The 14520-nt window shown below is 41.6% G+C and overlaps 1 protein-coding gene and 1 long non-coding RNA gene across 5 annotated transcripts in view; one reads left to right on the top strand and one right to left on the bottom strand.

Moving 5' to 3' along the window:
- Positions 1-805, bottom strand: part of LOC141128756 (uncharacterized) — a 41864-nt gene extending 41059 nt beyond the window's left edge. The window contains exon 1 of the long non-coding RNA XR_012241731.1: positions 391-805. This is a non-coding gene — a long non-coding RNA (uncharacterized lncRNA). The remainder of the gene's footprint in view (positions 1-390) is intronic.
- HIVEP3 (HIVEP zinc finger 3) overlaps positions 1-14520 on the top strand; it is a 204740-nt gene that overhangs the window by 129760 nt on the left and 60460 nt on the right. Inside the window, exon 1 of one of the 4 annotated variants that reach the window (XM_073616230.1) lies at positions 815-863. The exons of the other annotated variants lie outside the window; for them this stretch is intronic. The gene's annotated coding sequence lies outside the window, so the exon portion shown is untranslated. Of the gene's footprint in view, positions 1-814; positions 864-14520 lie in introns of those variants that run through there. 4 annotated transcript variants of the gene reach the window in all.

Raw genomic sequence — 14520 nt, 5'->3', positions numbered from 1 at the left:
GGGCACAATTCATAATTTCTCATATTTGCGAGTCTATGAAAATTTTACAGATTGGGATTTAAAGACGCACTGACATATACAAATCACAATTCAATTGTGTCATTCCAGGTTTGCCAGTGTTTACTTTGATTTGGAGATTGATTGGCTTAAACCCCATCCGCAATACAGTATAAACAGTTGGCAAGGGTTGGCAAAATTCAAACTACATCGTCCCTTTTTTGAATGGTGGTTTTTAAAACGGACGTTTCTTAAGTATTTATTAGCTGCAGATACATAAATAACGTGTGGCTTGTAAAAGGAATGTATTTTTTACTGTTCTGTAGAATATATTTAAAAGCTTACCTGATCACACAATGGGGGTAATTAATAGTGTGTGAGTGAAGTATGTACCTGGGGTGAACATGCCAGGGATGACCCTGCAGTTACATTTCCTCTGCTGTCAACCTTTGTCTGGCTGTCCCTCCCTTCCTCTGCTCTTTCTCTCTTTCTGTTTCTCTTACTCCATTGTGGCACCTCCTTCGCTCTTTGTAGTCCATTTCACGCACTTGTATGCTGGTGCGCTGCGTCCAGAGGCCAGTGGCTTCTTAATGCAGGAAATGGTGTGAATTAAATGGAAAGTAAGGATGGGAAGAGTAGAAAGAGAGAGAGCGAGAGAGAGACACCGGAGTCATAGAAAGGATTAGAGGAAGAGGGGGGGGGAGAGACAGAGAGTGAGTCGTGGGCGGCTCTCAGATTAGCAATTTCCCCCCTGACATCACGGCCCAAATAAGGAGCTTTGAAATAAACGTGTGTTATTTTCTTTCATGCTTTCCTCTTGACACTGACGATTCACTGCAGGCAGACCAGATGCAGGCAGGGAGCAGGTGAGCTGCACATACTACTTGCATTAGTCCAACTTGTATTTTTTTTTTTCCAGTTTCACTTGCTGGCTGAGGGAGGGTTAACTCAGTAGGATTCCTTCAGAAAGCATCTTTAAATGAAGCCACTATGCGAGTTAAGAGTGGCGAGGGGAGGGCTTGCAGCGGAGAATCCCCATCTGTTACAGAATGAGAGAGAGAACGGGTCAATAGAGATTTTAGAGGGTTCACGTTGTACAGTTACTATCCTTTTTGGCAAGTGATGGGGCAGCCTTGGGTACTCCCCAAGTTTTTCCTCTTTTAGGTTCTGATCCATTGAAATACATGCAGTTCTCCTCTTTAAAAGCTCTTATCATTATTGTGCCTTTGTTTATTATTTCTTTGTTTTTACATCACCGCTTGCTTTCTATGTCCTGTAAGCATTCTGTCATTCTTCTGCCTTGAGCTGCTCAATGAGTTTTCAAATTGTAAGTGTGGTATATTTGGTGCCACAATTAGCAGTACTGCAAAAGAAAAAATGTTTAGGGGGTATTTCTGTGTTATGGTAAAATTGGCGGGGGAAATGTAGATGGCCATCATACTTAATTCTTCTGGATAATTTTTGTATGTATTGTGAAAGTTAAACTTTGTGGCACAGTGTTAAGCATCACCCGGGAATGCTAGGTTAAGGACTTTATAGGCAGGGAGGTAGTGTGTTCTACCTAAGTTGTTTTGGCTTCCTATTTAAATATAGCGAAACTAGCCCTACAATGTTTGGCAACATTAGATTGTAAGCTCCAATATTGCACTGAATGATCTTCCTGGAGAAGTGAAGTAAACATATTTTTTGTCCTATATGATATAGGTTAAATGCGTTTTCTCTAACGAGCAGTTTTCTGCTGGCCTTATCATAGTGTAGCCAGGGTAAGGTGTGCTTAGTTCAGTTGTGTTGTATCTGGCGTGATTACTGTTCTCCCTAAGGTGACTTTTTTACATGTATATAATTGCTTATGAAGCTAAAGACACCCATTTGTTGTTATGCTTAGAGCATAGGTTCAATAATTATAGTGATAATATTCATGTGCGTGTCTGTATCTAGAGAGGCAATCAAAAACAAAGCGAGCATGCTTTAATGTGCAAGTTCACTGGCAAGAGCATTGCCTACCTGACCTCTCCAACTTGTCCACATATATTATTAATGTAAGTAACATTCCATATAACCGCAGTGGATTGCTGCAGTTTTGTTTAGTGTGTCTGTACTTTTAGAAATGAAAAGCATAGTGAGATTCAATTAAGTCGTGGCCGTTTAAATCTAGTCATTTATTGATTTGGAATATGTGGGACACTTACCCCTCTTAATCAGTTTGTTTAAAAAGTTTAACCCAGATGAATTTCACTGCCTTAGGACTGAATGATTGTTAGCTCTTGAGAACAGAGCTGACCTCTGCACTGTTCGGAAGGGGAGGAGTGTTTGGGAGGAACCCCTCTGAAAGGTTCTGTCTTGGGATGAGAAGCTCTTGTGTGTGGGGTGTTTTTTTTTTTTTTTTTTTTTTACCGCTTTACATTTGTGTTGGGACCAGCAGCTTTTAGACAGGATGTGATGTGTGATGAGAAACCTCTTGCCATCCATACACGCTCCTTTTGTGGCAGAGTGTTTGTTTTTCACAGAGAAACTTCCTCTTCATTATGTTCAGTGGTAAGGTCATTATGCCTATAAAATGGAACCATACTCATCAACTCTGCAGTTTTACCATGACTAAACAAAATGGTGAGATGGCTGAAACACTTAAGGTGAAACTCCAAAAAAAATAAAAATAAATTTACTGCATAGTTGTAATACAGTTCAGTCAACCTTGTGGCAAAGTATTTCAAGTCCTTTATCAGGTAACAGGTAACATATATACGCTTAGAAGTTTGTAGCTCTGCTATAATAAAATATGCATTTGTTGGAGCTTGAATGTCAGTATGTAATAATGCTTCAAAATGTCCTTCGTCTTGTGTATATGTAACTGTTATTAGAAATGATACATTTGGGTATATTTTACAGGAAAAGTCATTTTGAGGGTTTTTTTTTTTTTTTTTCCAAAACTTCTACCTAGTTTGATAGCAGTTCTTACATCTACTTTTTTCATTTTATTCAAGTTTTAAAAACATGATGTGTTTATGACAGCAACAAAATGCATAGAGCATGTCAGCAACCAGGGAAACACTACACCTGAAGAGGAAGCTGCACGTGGGTAGATCTGGTGATCCAACACTTTTCAGGCATGTATTCGCCAGCACACCATGGATCATCAAATGTTGTCCAAAACTTTTATTGCAGAGCGATCATATTACAAAGGTACAAGTGCAACGTTTTCGAGCCACGCAGGACTCCTTCGCATGCCTGATGAAGGAAAACGTTGCACTTGTACCTTTTGTGATGTGATCTCTCTGCAATAAAAGTTTTCGACAACATTTGATGATCCATGCTGGTGAATATGTGCATTGATCTGTGATGAGGCCAGTATCCAGCTGGTTGGTAGTTACTGCAGCACCCGTTACTGACCAGCCTTGTTTCCAGGAAAGTGTGCAATGGGAATATAGACAAGACATTTCAGGCATGGTTGCTAGCAACATGATTTGAATGGATTTGACCATTTGTGGTGATGTTTGACGTGGATGCATTATGACACATGCTCTGAAAGAGCAGATTGTGCAGGGTAAGATAAAAACCGTTTTGCAACACTTCATCTACAGTTCTTTAATTTTAGTTCTCATCCATATCTTCTAGAATGTATGCTGGTTTCAAACAGCAGAAAAGGGCATAAATGACCTAAATAGCAGGAGGGAAGTTCTGAAACAGCCTGTATATGGTTATTGTGAATTTTACAAACCAGCTTATGGATCCCAATCTAAATCCAGCGCTTGTTAAGTTGCTAGAAGTATAGCACTATAGATGCCTATCGGTTACAGACTAGTATTCCATTTTCCAGCTGGGCAATGTATGAAACAGAATTGGGCTGCCCATCATTTAGGGTTCCAAAAAGGATTTGAGCAATTATTGCTTCCTGCAGCGCCAGAGAACTAGCTGTGACCTCTGTTAGGAAGCTACAATACAGGACCCAGTGAAGTCATAGAGGCTAGTAGATCAAACCATTGTCGGGTAGAAAACCAAGCGTCTGCTACGCTTAGAAGTGTCAGATACCGAAGATTCTTAGAGATCTAAAGTAACTTTTAAAGCGGTCGTAAAGTTAAACATTTTTCTGACCCTCCTCTTCTGGAGTCCCCTGCTGGTGCTCTTGGCTCCTCCTCTTCTCTGTGTGCCACCATAGGAAGTCACTTCCTATGTTGTGGCAGATGTGCAGGCTCGCTCCTGAGCCAGGCTGTCTGCATCTATTGACACACACAGCATGGCTTGGCCCGCCCCCTGCTGTGCCCACAGGATTTGATTGACAGCACCAGAAGCCAATGGCTCCCGCTACTTTCAGCCAAGCCTGTGAGAGAGGATAGAAGACCTGCAGCCAGGCACAGCACTGGGTTGATACTGAACTCAGGTAAGTATTTAGGGGAGCAGGGGTTGAAACATAGAATTCATTAAGGTAAAAAAAAATGACTTCACAACCTCTTTAAGTCATTCCTTTACAGTGAGACCTTATTTTGAAGATTATATTCTATTGATAGAGTAATTTAAAACAAATTTTAAAGGATGAACCTTTTTAAGAGATAATTGCTCTCCTCATCCTATTTTTGTATATATTTTATATATAGCCACAGCCTACACCAAATTCAACAATTCTTCGGTCCTCTTCAGTGAGCTGGCAGACACAGTGTACTTATGGGCAGCTTTTCTCTATACACCAGGGATATGCAATTAGCGGACCTCCAGCTGTTGCAGAACTACAAGTCCCATGAGGCATAGAAAGACTCTGACACCCGCAAGCATGGCACCCAGAGGCAGAGGCATGATGGGACTTGTAGTTTTGCAACAGCTGGAGGTCCGCTAATTGCATATCCCTGCTATACACCATAACAGGGAAGCTGTCTACCTGCAAGCCTGCAGGGTGATGACTTCTCCATTAGGGCCTATGGGGGGGAAAAGCACATGCACTGTAGCCTTGGTTCCATACTGAGGCTTATTCATCAAGAGGTATATGCATTACACAAGTAGCTGGACAACATTATAAGTCTTTTGGCAGTTAACCACTTAACAACCGGCCCATAGGCAAATGACGGCTACAGGGCGGTTGTTTAACTCTGGGAGGACGTCCAGGGACGTCCTCCCAGAATTCTGCTCTCGCGCGCCCCCTAGGGCGCGCACTCGAGAGCATCCGTGATCGCCGGGTCCAGAGGACCCGGCGCATCACAGATCCCGGTAAATGGCCGCTGATCGCGGCCGTTTACCATGTGATCGCTCCGTCAAATGACGGAGCGATCACATGTAAACAAACCGGCGTCATCTGACGCCGGTTCCTCTCCTCCCCCTCTCCTCCCCTCCTGTGTACCGATCGGTACACAGTGACCGAAGAGGCGGATGGATGGATGGCTGCAGCGTTGTGGGCTGCATCTGTAGTGCCCACAGCGCTGCACAGAGACATCCAGCCATCCATGCTCAGCCATCCCTACTACTCTGCATGCCCTGCAATGCTGTGCAATACTCTGCAATTCCCTCTGCAATACCCCGCAATACTCTGCCATACCCTGGAATACCCCGCAATACTCTGCCATACCCCGCAATACTCTGCCATACCCCGCAATACTCTGCCATACCCCGCAATACTCTGCCATACCCCGCAATACTCTGCCATACCCCGCAATACTCTGCCATACCCCGCAATACTCTGCCGTACTCTGCCATACCCCGCAGTACTCTGCCATACCCCGCAATACTCTGCCATACCCCGCAATACTCTGCCATACCCTGCAATACCTCGCAATACTCTGCCATACCCTGCAATACCCCAAAATACTCTGCCATACCCCGCAATACTCTGCCATACCCTGGAATACCCCGCAATACTCTGCCATACCCTGGAATACCCCGCAATACTCTGCCATACCCTGGAATACCCCGCAATACTCTGCCATACCCTGCAATACCCCGCAATACTCTGCCATACCCTGCAATACCCTGAAATATCCCGCAATACCCAGCCATACTCTGCAATACTCAGTGATACCCAGCCATACCCAGCCATGCTCTGCAATACCCCACAAAAATCTGCAATACTCTGCCATAACCCGCAATACTCTGCCATAACCCGCAATACTCTGCCATACCCAGCCATACTCTGCCATACCCAGCCATACTCTGCCATACCCAGCCATACTCTGCCATACCCAGCCATACTCTGCCGTACCCAGCCATACTCTGCAATACTCTGCGATACCCAGCCATACTCTGCCATACCCAGTCATACTCGGCGATACTCTGCAATACCCAGCCATGCTCAGCCGTACCCAGCCTCTGTATGTGGCCAGGCTGTGGAAGTCTCACACATGTGGTATCGCCGTACTCAGGAGGAGTAGGAGAATCTATTTTGGGGTGTCATTTTTGGTATGTACATGCTATGTGTTAGAAATATTGTATAAATGGACAACTTTGTGTTAAAAAAAAAAAAAAAAGCGTTTTAACCACTTCCGGCCTTCCGTCATACGACGTCCTTGACTTTGTGCGGGGATATCTGAATGATGGGTGCAGCTACAGGCATCATTCAGATATCATCTTTTTCAGCCGGCGATTCCCTACACCATAAGAATGATCGTAGCGGCTGTTACACTGCTTGATCGTTCTTACGGGAGGCGAGAGGGGACGCCCCCCCCTCCCGCCGCCCTCCGGTGCTTCTACCGACTCACCGCTATGATCGAAGCCAGGATCTTTTATTTATTTATTTTTTTTTATTTCAGGCACAGCCTAGAGGTGAGATTTGGGGTCTTATTGACCCCATATCTCACTGTAAAGAGGACCTGTCATGCCATATTCCTATTACAAGGGAGGTTTACATTCCTTGTAATAGGAATAAAAGTGATCAAAAAATTTTTTTTTTTGGAAAAAAGTGTCAAACTAAAATAAATAAAGTAAAATGAACAATAAAAAAAAATAAAAATTTTTTAAAGCGCCCCTGTCCGTGTGCTTGCATGCAGAAGCGAACGCATACGTAAGTCCCGCCCACATATGAAAACGGTGTTCAAACCACACATGTGAGGTATCGCTGCGATCAGTAGAGCGAGAGCAATAATTTTGGCCCTAGACCTCCTCTGTAACTCAAAATTTGTAACCAGTAAAAAATTTTAAAGCGTCGCCTATGGGGATTTTTAAGTGGTGAAGTTTGGCGCCATTCCACAAGCGTGTGCAATTTTGAAAGGTGACATGTTAGGTATCTATTAACTCGGCGTAACTTCATCTTTCATATTATGCAAAAACATTGGGCTAACCTTACTGTTTTGTTTTTTTTTTAAAGCAAAAAACAGTTTTTTTTCCAAAAAAAACGCGTTCCAAAAATTGCTGCGCAAATATCGTGCGAGATAAAAAGTTGCAATGACCGCTATTGTATTCTCTAGGGTCTTTGCTAAAAAAACATATATAATGTTTTGGGGTTCTATGTAATTTTCTAGCAAATAAATGATGATTTTTACATGTAGGAGAGAAATGTCAGAATTGGCCTGGGTGCTCCAGAACGCCTGAAGGTGCTCCCCTGCATGTTGGGCCTCTGTATGTGGCCACGCTGTGTAAAAGTCTCACACATGTGGTATTACTCGGGAGTAATAGCAGAATGTGTTTTGGGGTGTAATTTGTGGTATGCATATGCTGTGTGTGAGAAATAACCTGCTAATATGACAATTTTGTGAAAAAAAAAAAAAAGAAAAAAAAAAAACTTGATTTTGCAAAGAATTGTGGGAAAAAATGACAACTTCAAAAAACTCATTATGCATCTTTCTAAATACCTTGAAATGTCTTCTTTCCAAAAAGGGGTCATTTGGGGGGTATTTGTACTTTTCTGGCATGTTAGGGTCTCAAGAAATGAGATAGGCCGTCAGTACTTCAGGTGTGATCAATTTTCAGATATTGGTACCATAGCTTGTGGACGCTATAACTTTCACAAAGACCAAATAATATACACTAATTTGGGTTATTTTTACCAAAGATATGTAGCGGTATAAATTTTGGCCAAAATATATGAAGAAAAATTACTAATTTTCAAAATTTTATAACAGAAATGAAGAAAAATTTATTTTTTTACAGATTTTTCGGTCTTTTTTTCTTTTATAGCGCAAAAAATAAAGAACCCAGCGGTGATTAAATACCACCAAAAGAAAGCTCTATTTGTGTGAAAAAAAGGACAAAAAATTCATATAGATACAGTGTTGCATGACTGAGTAATTGTCATTCAAAATGTGAGAGCACCAAAAGCTGAAAATTGGCCTGGTTATTAAGGGGGTTTAAGTGCCCAGTGGTCAAGTGGTTAAAGCAGAACTAAACCCTCCTATCGTTTTCAGCCATGAAGCTGCCATCTTGGCCTCTGTTTTTCAACTGCCATGATACTGCACATGTGATCAGTTATGACACCAGCATTTGATGGTTTGACAGTTAGGTTGAGAGCACAACCAATGTGACAATTACATTTACAGCACATGCCTGTAATGTAACTGTTTTTTTAAACTTAAATTGATTTAGTTCAGCTTTACGACATTTCACATATATCAGTATTTCAAATGTGTATTTAGCTGTTTTCCTATAGGTCAGCTTTAGTTTCACCAGTCCCGACAGTACATAACTCCAATAGAAAGGGATAGGATCATCAACAGTTCTGCCCTGGTAGATGGGCAAACAGAAACCAATAAAGTCACTTGCATACCTTTTTTATATGATACTTTTACTTTTCCTCTCAAACAGATTACATGTACAGATGATAATGTGTCCATATCAATTGTGTTTTAGTGCATTCAGGTGGGCACACATTCACATATTGGATGCTTGTTTTTAATGATAGTACTGAGCACAGAACAGGGCAGGCAATTTTGAAATCATTACATCACTACAGATAGGAGCTCTTTGCTTATCAAGTTATCCATGTAATATTGTTTGGTAAGATAAAAACCATATGTATCAAGAGGATGGGAGATGCAAGGAGCTGAAAATGTAATGAAGTCATTAGTAGAAGCAGTAAACATCATAACAATCTGTCTTTCCTGCATGTACATTTATCATAAAATTTATCGTAATATCTACTATTGAAATGTAAGCAAGCTAGTAGTCATAATTATGTATTTTTTAGTATATGTGTATATAGTATATTTAGTAAAAAAAAAAATTAAAGAACAAAGAAAATTAGATGAAGCATTAATACATGTTCAAATAGTGAAGGTTTATGCTTGGTAACAGTAGTACAATTATAGGGGATAATGCACGAGACTAATGTGGCCGTCACAGTAGACCTGATGTGTTGGAAAATGTGTGGTAAATACGGTAACTATCGGTCTGAATAAAAGGAGATGATCTTTTACTGCTATGACCTGCCTGTGGAGAGTAAAGGGGACTTGATAAACATGTACTGCACAGTGTATGAATCTGATGGGTGAATGCTTCCTTACTAAGACCTTGGTAATCTCAATTTATACTTCCATTCTCTGCATCCATGGTATGTGTTTATTACCATGTACTACCCAGGGGACCCCTACTACCTCTCATTTCTTTCTTCTATTTTTTTCTCCTACCTAAGAATACTTTTTCTCTTATCTTCTTTCTCTCTTCTACTTTTTCCACCTATTCTCTCTCTCTCTCTCTCTCTCTCTCTCTCTCTCTCTCTCTCTCTCTCTCTCTCTCTCTCTCTCTCTCTCTCTCTCTCTCTCTCTCTCTCTCTCTCTCTCTCTCTCTCTCTCTCTCTCTCTCTCTCTCTCTCCTTCTCTCTCTCTCTCTCTCTCTCTCCTTCTCTCTCTCTCTCTCTCTCCTTCTCTCTCTCTCTCTCTCTCTCTTCTCTCTCTCTCTCTCTCTCCTTTTATTTCCTTGGTTATCATTATACCAATTGTACATAGTTCCAATATGTAGTTTTAAGATTTTAGATTCTATAATGATTTTTTTTATTTTACTTAAACTATACTCGATAATAATTAAGACCCTTTTTTTTTTTTTAAGTTGGTTTTATCCTCTCTTATACAATGTATGACGTAATCTTTTTAGTTTAAACTACTTTTAGTTTATGTTGGAATTACAACTCAATATTATTACTGTATATGTGATCTTTTCTTTTGCTGCCACCATATGTACTTATGTATGCTAATTGTTAAAATTCAATAAACCAATTTGACAAGAATCTGATGGGTGAAAATGGGATCTCCTTAGGTTTTGATGTTTCTAGAGTTTGAAGGCTGTATCAAAAATTTGAGGCTGAGATCATGTATTGGAACTCCCAATGTCCTTCTATTCCAGTATAGATTTGCCTTAACCCTTTTGATCTGCGCCCTGTCCCTGTATAAATGTTTTGTTGGCTGCCAGTCAGGGCGGCATAACATTAATATAAGTTACAAAGATTGGGCAACCATGGTGGCCTTTCAAGTGTTGAGCTGGAGCTGCCAACTGTGATTGATTAGTGGGTTCTAGGCCAAGAAGTTTATTTGTTCACTATGTGCAGTGTATGAGCAGACTTTAGCACAATTATGGAAACAGTATTTCATCTTTGTGGTTGCTATGGAAATGCTGAGGATGTTTCTGTGATGTGTTTTTCCCTAGAAGTTTGGGTTCTGTGCCGAAGCAGGGCAGAATTATCACCTGCCTTCAGCAGCAGTACATATACTAATTGTTCATGTGGTGTATTTTATCTTTGATCACAAGGAATAGATTACTATTATAGCGTATATGAATTGTTGCTGTAGACATGTTTGGGGGGCGAGATTAGATATGTCTTTCAGATGAAACTTCATTAAATACAAACATGTTTGTGTAAATTTACCATTAAACATGAAAGCATGTCATCACCAGCCAGCAAAATTAGCCCAGTTAGTGCAGACTCTGATCAACCGAACTCTCCCTTAATGGGTCTCTATTAAAGCTCTTTCTTGCTACTTGCTGTCAATTACTTCCTTGTGGATCCCAAATAAGAATTTACTTGCTATAGTGTGTCCAACCCTTTCTTATTTCATTTCCCTGTGGGGCAGATGAAAAACTAGAAGAATCCTAAATGAAGCTCACTTGGCATCCATCATTGGTAGTCCCGAGTTTCAACCTGGCTAAAAAGCACATAATTTGCAATAGTGGAAACCTAAATTGATTTACATTGGGAACCATTATACTGTACCTAATACCATGACACTATTTGAACTGACCTGTAGCTACAGAGAGGCATCGAAGGAGAGCAATTTGACAGTATATAATTTGCTTACAGAAAGTACCCAAAAACAGCCATACATGCTCCAGTGGGAGTGCGAGTGCGACCATCCTAAAACTTTGACCATTACAGAGATGGTTTCTAGTTCCCTTTTAGGCTTGCTAAACTGCACTCTAAAGCTTCAGCTACTTGTTAAAGGGGCTATTGCCTATTGGGCAATTATATTCCATACATGGGTGGCAGCACCCCAAAGTATACAGCATCTGGCTTAAACTATATAATTTGATCTGTTACTGTCATAGACCTACCCAAGTTACCTGAAACCACCTTATTTCTCAAATTTGATAAGGAAATCCCCAAACACTTTAAACGATTAGTGTCATTCTTATTCTTAGTTACCATAAGTTAAATTGGATCATGGTAAATGGCAAACTTACATGTATGCTTCATAACTCACAAATAAAATTTGATAAAACATGGGCTCCATTGATTCAGTATACATCCTTGAACTCTTGAGATGCGGAAGGAGCAATTTTTTTCATTTTTTTTTTTTTTTTTTTTTTCCTTTTATTTTAACCACTTAAAGACCAGGCCTCTCTTTCAGACTCTGTGTTTTCAACTTAAAAACAAGTTTTTTTGCTAGAAAATTACTTAGAACCCCCAAACATTATACATTATTTTTTCTAACACCCTAGAGAATAAAATGGCAGTCATTGCAATACATTTTGTCACACCGTATTTGCACAGCGGTATTACAAATGCACTTTTTTTGGAAAAAATTCACTTTTTTGAATAAAAAAATAAGACCCCAGTAAAGTTAGCTCAATTTCTTTTTATATTGTGAAAGATAATGTTACTCCAGGTAAATTGATACCTAACATGTCACGCTTCAAAATTGCGCCGCTCGTGGAATGGCGTCAAACTTTTACCCTTAAAAATCTCCATAGCCGACTTTTAAAAAATTCTACAGGTTGCATGTTTTGAGTTAGAGGAGGTCTAGGGCTAGAATTATTGCTCTCGCTCTAACGATTGTGGCGATACCTCACGTGTGGTTTGACCACCGTTTTCATATGCAGGCGCTACTCAAGTATGCGTTCGCTTCTGTGCACAAGCTCGTCGGGACGGCTGCTTTAAAAAAATTTTTTTTCTTATTTAATTTATTTGATTTTTATTTTTTTCACTTTTTTATTTAAAAAAAAAAAAAAAAAAATTGTCATTTTGAAGAAAATTTCAACAGAAAAATGGCCTTTTTAAGATGTATGGGCGGAAGTGACGTTTTGACGTCGCTTCCGCCCTGCTATAGTATGGAGACAGGTGTGGGCCATCTTCCCTTCACTCGTCTCCATACCCAGCCACGCACAGGTCCTGATTGCCTCCGCCGTTAACGGCTCCGGGAAGCGACAGAGGGCGCGGGAGGGTGGCCCTCTCTCGCCGCCGATAACGGTGATACCTCGGTGGTGGCAGCAGCTGCTGCAGTTACTGAGATATCCATACCCCCCCCCCCCCGTTTTACTTACCTGTGCCCCGTATTTCTGTCAGCAGAGACACGCTCTCCCTGTCTCCACAGGGTCCAAGCTCTTGATTGGATAAATAGCACAGCCATTGGCTCTCGCTGCTGTTAAAGCCAATGATGCGAGCGCCGGTGGGTGGGGCCAAGTCCGGCTTGTGTGTCTATGGATGCAAATGCTGGACTCTGGAGCACGCCCGCAAGGTAACCCCCCAGGAGAGCGCTTCTCCTAGGGGGTTATCTGATGTGGGGAGGAGCCGTGAGAGCTGCCAGGGGGACCCCAGAAGATGAGGTTCGGGGGCCACTCTGTGCAAAATGAGCTGAAAAGTGGAGGTAAGTATATGTTATTTTAAAAAAAAAAAAAAAAAAAAAAAACCCCTTACAATCACTTTAAGTACCAGTCTATCAGATTTTTGGAATGCGATTACTGCCAGCAGATTTAGCAGTAATCATTGTGTTCTCCCGGCCAGAAAGGCTCCCCGTGCCCCCCTGCCGTCAGAACATAATAGTGCTATGGGAGGGATTAAGTGATTTTTTTTTTTTTTTTTTTTTCTGCGACCTGTTGCAAGAAAAAAAAATAGAACCACTTATGGCCTGCCTAAGTCTATTCTTTTTCAACGTCACAACTTCCTTTAACAGACCAGGCTTTCAAAAGTGGAAATTAGAGGGTCCCACAAAGGAAAACAAAAACTTGCTGTAAAGGTTTAGCTGGAGTTCATCTTAAATTTGTTACTCAAGTCCATCTAAATGTGAACACCTAAGGTCAATCTAAAGCTGGCCATACACCATTCCTGATAAACATGCAGAAATTCGCTTTGCGAGCGGGCTTTCAGCCCCTTCCGGCTCAGCATCCTTTGAAAAATAAAGAGTCGGGTAGAAAAATTGGCAGTCAGATGCAGCTGCTGTTTGGGTATTTTGACAGCTGCTGGCACCAGCCGTCAAACAGTAGCCCAAAGGGAGGATTTGTCCACCTGTGCTGTTAGCATAAATGGAGGAATCACTTGGCTGAAATAAAGAAAAAAAATCTCAATGCAAGGCCAACTTAACACTACTCTCTCTATAGGTTGACAGGGTGGCTTCATTGCTCCTCCATAAAGCGAAGCCACTCTAAGACAGGAAGTGTGTTACTGGAAAAATCACCATGTGAAATGAAAAGAGTAAGGCCTCTTTCACAAGGCCGATCTGTTCAGGTCCGCCTGTCAGTTTTTTAGGGGGACCTGAACGGACCCTCCATAGACATCTGTGGAGCGTCGGATGTCAGCGGTGACATGTCCGCTGACATCCAACCCGCTCCGATCCGATCCGAAAAAGTGTAACGGAGGAAAAACCTACTTTTTCATCCGTTATCGGATCGGGTGACGACGGACTCTACGGTCCGTCATCACCCGATCCCCCATAGGGGAGAGCGGCGCTCTGACAGGTCCGTCGCTGCACAGTGTGCAGCGACGGACCTGTCATCTTCCTGCTCAGCGGGGATCGGCGGAGCGATCCCCGCTGAGCAAACGGATATTCAAGGGGCGGATCATCACTGATCCGCCCCATGTGAAAGAGCCCTTTAAGAAAACTGATCAGCCACCACATTTAAAGTTGTTCTAAAGGCAGAACATTGTTTATCTAAATGCATTCCCTGCATTAAGATAAAAAATGTCCCAGTAATGGGTTTGTCCCTTTATCCCCTTATATATTTAACTGAGTCCTATCTCCATCCAGTGCTGTGCTTGTCTGCAGCGGTGCTGGTTCCTGTTCCAAGGATTTCTGCTGCTTCAATTCACACCAGCTTTAATCGCCGGTGTTAAAGTAGCCTTAAAGGAGAAGTATAGCCAATGCTAAAGCCCACTGTCTTCTGACGTCACAGAGCTGGTACAGGCTGGGGAAA

This window comes from Aquarana catesbeiana, linkage group LG02 (assembly GCF_042186555.1).
Source record: "Aquarana catesbeiana isolate 2022-GZ linkage group LG02, ASM4218655v1, whole genome shotgun sequence".
NCBI lineage: Eukaryota > Metazoa > Chordata > Amphibia > Anura > Ranidae > Aquarana > Aquarana catesbeiana.
The sequence above is the reverse complement of the archived record's forward strand: the minus strand, read 5'-3'. Positions and strand labels throughout refer to the sequence as shown.